Genomic DNA, 8,985 nt, shown 5'->3' on the forward strand with positions numbered 1-8,985 from the left:
TATTTCAATCATTCATCACAATTTAGAACCTTTTCTAAGTCATATTCGAGCTTGTGTAAACTCTAAAATTGACTCAGGATCGAACAAGGATAAAACTACAAGGATTTCAGAAGTTTAGAATGATGTCATGATGTAACACCCCAAAAGGTCAACAAGTCAACCAGTCAAACGGGAGCGCTACAATTCCCACTAATTTTATTCTAAAAACATTAATACACAATTCAATGGTGATTAGTAAAAATATTTTCATTAATTTGTGACCTTCGACCCACGTTGAATTAATTACATTGTTCTTAAATTTTTGTTACAATGATTCCTGATCTTGAGGCTTAGCCTAAAGATTTCCCCACTATATGCATGAAACAACATAGAAGAACAACTCACACTGGCTCGTAAGTTTCTGGCTTAGTCCCTCTCCAGCATCTTGTATAGCACGTCCTACCTGAAAAGCATAACAAGAAGCTAGGTGAGTTCAAATGGACCTCGTGAGTTATTAAAATAATATGCCTGATCTTGATATTATCATAATATGGTATGAATTCAATGGCTTGGTCTCATTTTTGACATAACCTACACGAAGGCAGATCGTGCGTCATCACAGTCCACTCTTAACATCATTCGTCTTAGCACAACTTGCAAAATTGGCACATTTTATACATTGACATGGTTCTGCACGATAAAGTAACACTTCGTCGTAAGCATAACACACAACCCAAACATCACAATACAAATCATATAAGACAAACACTATGAGTTCGGGAACTCACCGGTAAAATACCTCAAGGATGCATCACCTACTAGCTTGAATTTCCCATTTTCGTTTGGTCCCTCTCCATCTTCGTCTGCTAAATAGTAACAACCATATAGGACTAACCGTGAGACATATATGAGTAAGGTAATTGAGTTCTAACAACATGTAAAGTAAATTCTCTACTTAACATGCTTCTTTTCTTACAATCCACAACCAACATTTAGTCGGTTGTCCACAATTTATTTCTTTCTTTCAAAATCAAAAGATACAGAAGAGTATATAAATGTTACCAGTTCACCAATTTCACATTTGGTTACACTAATTTACTATTTTTCACCAGCATGCAGCTCGATCCCTTCGTTCCCTTGTCTCTTGTTCCAAAATAACCAGAGAGAAAACGATAGTTGGGAATAAGTTGGAAGAAGGAAAAATATATGTTCACCATTTTCCTTCTCCCCTTAAATAGCCACTCTCTTATTGATCGTTCACCACTTTCCATACAAGCACCAACCCAAATTAAGATAATATATTAGAAATAACCTTTTAGAAAAATTGAAAATCATCATTAATGCCCAATTCATCCCCCAAATTTTACAATTCGGTACAAATAGGATGTCGTAGGATCTAATTAAAACATATAAAATAACTAAGGGTTGTCAATTCAATATGGCCAAGTTTTGATCAAAATTTCGAGTGTGACAAAATTGGTGTGAAATTGTTAGAAATTAAGCTTAGATTAAGAAAAAAAAACTAGATTCTAAAGCTTAGTTGTTAGTTTCGTACATTAGGGGCCAAATTGAATCAAATGGAAAAAATTGTAAAAAATTTGGTAAGAATAGCAAGTAAGATGTCCTTAATGAATATTTGTGAAATCAGATTTTAATCCGAAGTTTTAAATTGAAAGTTATTATTGTCCCGGGTTTAGAGACTAATTTGAATAAATTGTAAAATATGCTTGATCTTGTAGATTTCGATTTGAATAGAATTTGATAGCATTATATATTTGTGATTTTGTTTCGCTAACGTTGACATGGAACTGTTACGAGGGAAAGAAAAATTGAAAGTTTGTATTTCTATGATTCGGAACCAATTTAATTATTGTATATTCATTTTATTTTGCATTATATAATATTGAGGTGAACTGTTATTGGATTTTTTTTAATTAAGTTGCTTCAATTGAGATTGATTATCAGACAAGGACTAAATAGAATAGAATAGAATAGAATAAAAATTGTATGATTTGATTGATATATGATAATTGGTATGAAATTGAGTTGAAACAAGCTGCATTAAATGATGAATTGATGGTTAATTGGATATGATAAAATATTATTTGAACTATATATATAATGAATTGGATAGTTGGTGGACTAGATTAGATACGGTTGGCAAGCCATATGGCCAGAATATTGATTGAAAACCATAATTTCTAGGCAACCCGGGGTGGTAAATTGCACATATAAGGTCATTATTGCCAGGAAACCCGGGGTGACAGAATAAACAGAATGTGAAAACCATTGTTACCAAGCAACCTGGGGTGATAGTATGTACAAGTTAGCGCCATCATTACTGGACAACCCCGGGTGAAGGATCCATGTATTCATTCTGAGTATGTGTATAGTTAATAGGGTTATAAAATGATGAATGAAATGAAATAAAATTGATATGTGATTTGTGATATGTGATCGTATGTGAAAGTATTGAAAATGAGCCTTGGTGGCCGAATGTGTATGAAAGAGTCGTTAGGCTCAAAAATGGTTGAAAAGTATATTGAATATGAGTATGGAAACATTGATATTGGCAAATTAATAATATTAAGCTCATAAAGATGACAATATGTATTAATTTGGCAGTTTGTGAAATGAATGGTAAATGGCAAGTTGGTTTGCATAAATAGTGATTTAGTGTGTTAAAAATAATTATATGTATACTTACATTGTATTGTAGATTGTTGGCATAGAATTGCATAAGGATTGCTTATAAATTGAATGTATACATGTGTTTTAGAATTGTGTTATATTTACTTGAATCATAGAAATACCACTAAGCATATTTGCTAAGTGTACGGTTTGTTTTCTCCGTGCGTAAGTATAATAGATTCCCGATAGTTAGAGTAGTTGATCCAGCATCTAAGAAGTGATTCATCGACTCAAATAAGTTTGTATAAATCCCGTTTTTTATGGAATTACCTAGGTTGAGTTAGTTTTGGTATAATATTATGTTTTTATGAACATTTGAATTGGAAGTTCGGTATATGGAATTGATCACATGGATGCAAAATGTACATGAGTTTGTCATATGGTTTGGAAATGTATAAAAAGATGCAATTTTGCATATGGCATTTGTGGATAAGTATGTTTGTTTATGATCTTAAATGAATTTTATTAATTAGTGAACTTAAAAGTAAATTGGCATTGGTATATAACTGATTAAGGTATTATGTTTCATGTGAATTGCATATTTTGGCTGAAATTGTCTTGTGAACGAGCAGATTGGTGATTTGGTAATTCAGGTTAATGTAAATTTTGGTACCTTGTAGAAACAGCATGTCACATTGTGACATCAAAGCAAATTTTATAGTGACGAGATCAGGCCACCATGCCACGACTTGACATCAATCATGGGTCATTGTGATTAGACTTAGTCAATATGTTGCGCTGCAACGAGGAAACCCCTAACGTTGCGATGTCAACCTGAAATTTTGTAAACATTATAGTTTAGTCCTAATTCAAATTTGGGTTAACATTATAGCTTTAGTAAGCACGTATAAGACCTGAAGATGAATATGAATTGTTTAATACACCTATTTTACTTATAATTAAAAGTTTAATGATATAATTGAACTAGATTTGATCGCAGTTGCTCTGTCAACAAATGTGGAACCTTATAAATCAGACCCAGCAAATAGGGTCAAGTATAGGGTGTCACACTCGTTGACCCATCCACAAACAAATTCAATTGAGGCTCTATTCGAGCACTTTCCTAGTCATTCACATCCAGATCTACTACTCTAAATAGTTTGCTACCTCAACCATGTCTTGGTCCTTTTCCTCTGACCACTATGGAAAGGAGCATTATATTATGAAGTTTGAGAGTAATTAGGCTTTAAAACCTATTTTAAGATAGAGTTCTTTCCCGAACCCACTTCTTTCAAGGGTTGATCTAAGAGTACCATGATCGGATAGGCTTGGAAATATTGTATTAGTTTCCTTGTTGCAACAACTAAAGCAAATATAATCTTTTTAAATTTTGTGTAATTTATCTCGCCATTTTGCAAGACCCTACTAACATAGTATACCGAAAATTGCACATTGTTTTCCTCTCAAATTAGTGTTACCACTACCATTTCATCAGACTCTACCAAATACACTTACAACTTGTCTCTTGTTTTTGGCAAGGTGAGCAAGGGTGGGGAACTTAAATAAGATTTTATCTCCTCAAATGATTTTTAGCAACCTGGGGTCCACTAGAACGAGGTTGTTCAAAAAGTTTTGAGGAATGGTAGGCATTTTTCTACTATTTTAGAGACAAAACAATTAAGCGCAACAACTCTTCCTGTCAACTTTTGGACTTCTTTCACTATTTGAGGTGGATTCATATCCAAGATGGTCGTTGTCTTTTTTTTGGGTTTGCTTCAATCCCTTTGTTAGAAATAAAATAAAAACTAAGAACCTTTTGCCCCAACCTCAAAGGCACACTTTTCTGGGTTTAGGAGCATGCTTTACTGCTTGAGGACCTGGAACACTTCCTACAAATATTTGAGGTGCTACTTCATTGTTGCACTTTTAACAGTCATATCATTGACGTACACTTCCATGATTTTACTGATATTTTCTTTATAGATATATAAAGGAAGTGGCGCCTACATTCTTCAAATTGAAAGGCAAATCCTCTGTAATAAAAGAAGTCTTTTCTTGATCTCAAGGGCTCATTTGTATCTGTACACCGCAAAAGTGTTCATAAAACTCATATATTTGTGGCCAGCAATTTAATCAACTAATCTATCAATGGATGGGAGTGGGAAGTTATCCTCGGGGCATGCTTGTTCAAATTAGTGAAATCCACACACACCTACTAACTTTCATCAATTTCTTCATCATCAACATGTTAGAGACCCAGTTAGGGTAGGTTACTTCTTTAATAAAACCTGTCGAGAGGAGTTTTTCAACCTCTGCTATAACTCATTGGATTTTCTTGATTGATAGCTTTGTTTTCTTCTACTTAACAAGTTTGCTAAAGAGTCTACACATAGTGAGTGAGAAATGCCTGATGGATCAATTCCTGGCTTTTCGATCACTGTCCAGGCAAATATATCAACATTGTTTCTAAGTAGTCTCATTAGGTATCTTTTTTTTTGTCTTTGGTAAGGTGGTAGCTATTTTGGTGAACTTGTTTGCTTCATTTTCGATAATGAGGAAATTCTTAGTCTGTTTAGAAGGTCTGCATTATATAGGCTTAGCTTCTTTCTCATGTTTAACTTCTCAAGATTAAGAGTGGTTTTCTCTAAGAGATTGACCCATCTATCAACATTCAAACTAGAATGCTTTAATCTAACTTTACCAGTTTCTTTCCCTTGGTGCAATCGGTTTGCCTACAACAACTGTAATGATAGGAGATGGTAATTCCTAGTTGTTTGCTAATTCACTTTCATGTAACCAATTTTGCGATGAGTCAAAAATTTGATAGTCAAGTTGAATGTTGCTAAAATCAACTTTTCTTTCCCATCAAAAGTCTTCCAAATATGGCATTAAATGTAGATGGTCGGTTGACAACAATGAACTCAACTTCAACAATTAATGTGCAATACCCATCCTCTAAAGTGGTTGGGAGGATGATGGACCCCTTCACTTGGTGGGTTGATTTGTGAAACCATAGATACGACCTACGCTTCCCAACTGCAACTCTGAAAGGCGTATCTACTAAAAGGCTTTCTAGTGCAATAGTACTACCACGCTACCACAGTCGATTAATATTTGTTCGACATTATAATCCCCAATTCGAGTTGTTACCACTAGTACGTCATTAGTTGCTTTGTCCAAAATTTTGGCTGAATCCATATCTTCAAAATTTATCCTGTAATCTTCGGTTGGATAAGCCATCTTCATTGCTATTCTCATAGAATAAACGCTTCTTGGATTAGCCTTTTTTTGAGGGAAGAAGATTGCCTTATCTTCGCCTCTATTATCACATGGATTACCCCTTTATCAAGTTGTTTCCCTTCTGCCTTGGGCTACCTTTGCCTAGCATCTTCCTGATGTAGCTATCCTATCTGTATTGCACTTTCCACTGCATCTTTGAGGGAGACACACCTTTCAATGGAGTGACCAGTTTGGTGGTAAAAATCATATATCTGAGAATATTTCTTTCTTGGGTCTAGCCTCATTGGGGAGTGGGATCTAGTATTCTCAAGGTTACCACATGTCATAGGATTTCGTCCAAGGGTGATATTAGCAAGGTGTATTCATCGAACTGCCTATAAAGTCCTCTGGATCTCTACTCCTTTCCTCTTGTAAAATTGAGTTGTTTACGGTGCGTGCCATGAGGATAATCATCAAGTTGCCATCTTTTAGGTTTAGGGAACTTCAGGGAGGATTGCTCCTTTTTGTTGACTTTGAAGGACTTGTGCATCCTCTCCTTGTTCCTGTTTTACTCTTTCCCCCAGTTGTACCCGTCTTCTTTAGATGGTAGATTGGAACTAAACGATGAACTGGTTGTGTAACACCCCTTTCCCGTATTCGATGCCGAAATAGGGTACGAGGTATTACCAGAACACATACACTTTTAACCATATTAAAATCGAGTTGTAAAATTTCATCTAAACTAAAACTTTCAAATTGTTATTCTTAATTCGCTAATTAGGGTTTACGTAGCCTAATATACTCACAATCTTTCATTTCCTCGTCGTATGAATTTAAAAATTTCCACTTACTTATTGAATTCATCAGGAGTACCTGAATTGATCCGTATCATTACATATTCTCATGTCGTCACATTTTCCTATTTAACTATTGTAATATATCAATTACTCAATATCTTATAAGCTAAGTGTCACATATACATTATCCATTCATCTCCCATACAACTATCAATATTAGCCACAAAGATAGTACATATTTTCTCTATTCGATGTTAAATCAAAACATGTTACTTCATTACCAACTACCCTTACTAAATATATACCTTAAACTAGCCCAAGTGTTTAACCATTCACCCATGACATAAATATATTTTATCTATTATTGCGGAATATAGATGTGCTACCCAAATCATAATTCACCTCACATGCTAACTGAGTTAATTTTTATCATTTGTCAAATAAATTACAAAACAAGTTATATAACAAAATATAGATACATTCCAATAAACAAATTCTCATGGCATTAAATAATTATCACGCATCAAAGACAAACGCACTTGACATTTCCATCACATAAACCGGATTAATCAGTGCAACCTCAATGATGTAATCATCCTTTTAACTTACTTAACCAAGCCAAATTATACCATCATCTCACACATAGAATGACCCACCTATCATACTTCTCAATTATGTCACTTAATAGACCAAATATACCTAACCTTTATCATCATGATCAATCCACAACCAAAATACATCCATATATCAAAATTACCACACACATATATATATACCATACACATATACTATAAAACTTTATTTTCCCCATGAGCTTAAACCACGACCAATAATGCACAAATATAAATATTATTTCTATTTCATCGTTTATCAATTATAATCGAACACATGACCAATTATAGACAAATCATTCATATATTTTCTAATTTTCTTCCTCCTCCTCTCCATTCCACATCCTTAATGTGTATAATACATTTAAGCAACATTTTCCATACTATCACTATTTTCCTGTATGTAAATTCAAGCTATCTATTTGAGTCGAGTCACTAATTTATTTATATCTCGAGATATAGAGCTCAAAATTAAGATACGTTAATTTTTCTTGAAACTAGACTCATATATATTCTTACCATAAAATTTTAAGAATTTGTGGTCTAGCCAATAAGTACAGTTTATTCTTTAAAATTTCTCTTATTGCACTGCTCGACAGTTCTGACCTATCTTCACTAAAAATTGATTATCTCATTGTACAGAATTCGGATGGTATTCTAGTTTATTTATCATGAAAATAGACTCATTTAGGATTCTAAAAATATAAGGTTTAACCCATAATTTATTTTTTACAATTTTTAATGATTTTCCAAAGTCAGAACAGGGGATTCCGAAATTATTCTGACTCTGTCTCAGAAAATTTATTATATCTCATGATTTACAATTCCATTGCTTACACCGTTTCTTCTACGAGAAACTAGACTCGATAATATTTAATTTCATATTTTAATAATCTTCTAATTCGATTCCCATGATTTTTGGTGATTTTTCAAAGTTGGCACACTGCTGCTGCCCAAAACTGTTTTAGTGCAACATATTGATTACCATTTTGACCCTAAACTTTTAACACATGACAGTTTAATCCCTAGGCTCGGAAAATGAAATTCTTGCAATTTAATCATTGATCCAAGCCTAATAATTCTCATACATATCAATAACAGCCCATGTATTCCATTAAATTTTAGAATTTTTCCACAATTTCAATACTTTTCAACTTAATCCCTAAAATATATTTTCATCCAAAATTCTTTAATAAAACACCTTTAAACATCCACTAACATATCAATTTCATCATAAAATAACAAAAATCATATGAACTTATCAATGGTATCTTTCTAAACTTTCAACAAAATGAGAAACTAGTAGAATACTAGGTTGGACCTAATTGTAAAAGTCTAAATATATAAAAAATTTTAAGGAAAAAGTAAGAATTTCACTTACTTGAAGCTAAAATATGGAAGACCAGCTCTAAACCCTCTCCCATGGCTGTTTCCCACCGAAAATTTCAAGAAGAAATGGTCTTGAAATCCTTAAAATAAATATTGGCCACATAAACTTTATTATAATTCCAATTTTGTCCTTAAATACATAAAAATCTTTGATTTTTTAACGGTGGGCCGCCTCTGCCACTGAAGTTGGTCTATTTACTCCTTTAGTCCTTTCTTATTTAATTGTTAAGCTATTTAACCACTTTAGCAAGTTTTGATTCTTTTCAATTTAGTCCTTTTTATTTAATTGACTGTCGAAACGTTAAAATTTTCTGACGAAACTTTAACACTAACATATTGACACTCTGAAAATATTTATA

At 33.2% G+C, this 8,985-nt stretch overlaps 1 long non-coding RNA gene across 4 annotated transcripts; it reads right to left on the reverse strand.

Annotated features, from left to right (window-relative positions):
* Window positions 1-231: 231 nt before the first annotated feature.
* Window positions 232-8,702, reverse strand: LOC105797824 (uncharacterized). Of its 4 annotated transcripts, XR_008189111.1 has the most exons (5): window positions 8,619-8,672; window positions 3,284-3,444; window positions 768-842; window positions 571-669; window positions 232-442 (listed from the first exon to the last, which is right to left on the reverse strand). It is a non-coding gene; the product is annotated as an uncharacterized LOC105797824 (long non-coding RNA). The 4 variants fall into 4 exon arrangements; XR_008189110.1 differs by lacking the exon at window positions 3,284-3,444 and having other exon boundaries at window positions 232-438; window positions 8,619-8,702; XR_008189109.1 differs by lacking the exon at window positions 3,284-3,444 and having other exon boundaries at window positions 8,619-8,702.
* Window positions 8,703-8,985: the final 283 nt, after the last annotated feature.

The sequence above is a fragment of the Gossypium raimondii genome, chromosome 9 (assembly GCF_025698545.1).
Source record: "Gossypium raimondii isolate GPD5lz chromosome 9, ASM2569854v1, whole genome shotgun sequence".
In the NCBI taxonomy this organism is placed as follows: Eukaryota; Viridiplantae; Streptophyta; class Magnoliopsida; order Malvales; family Malvaceae; genus Gossypium; species Gossypium raimondii.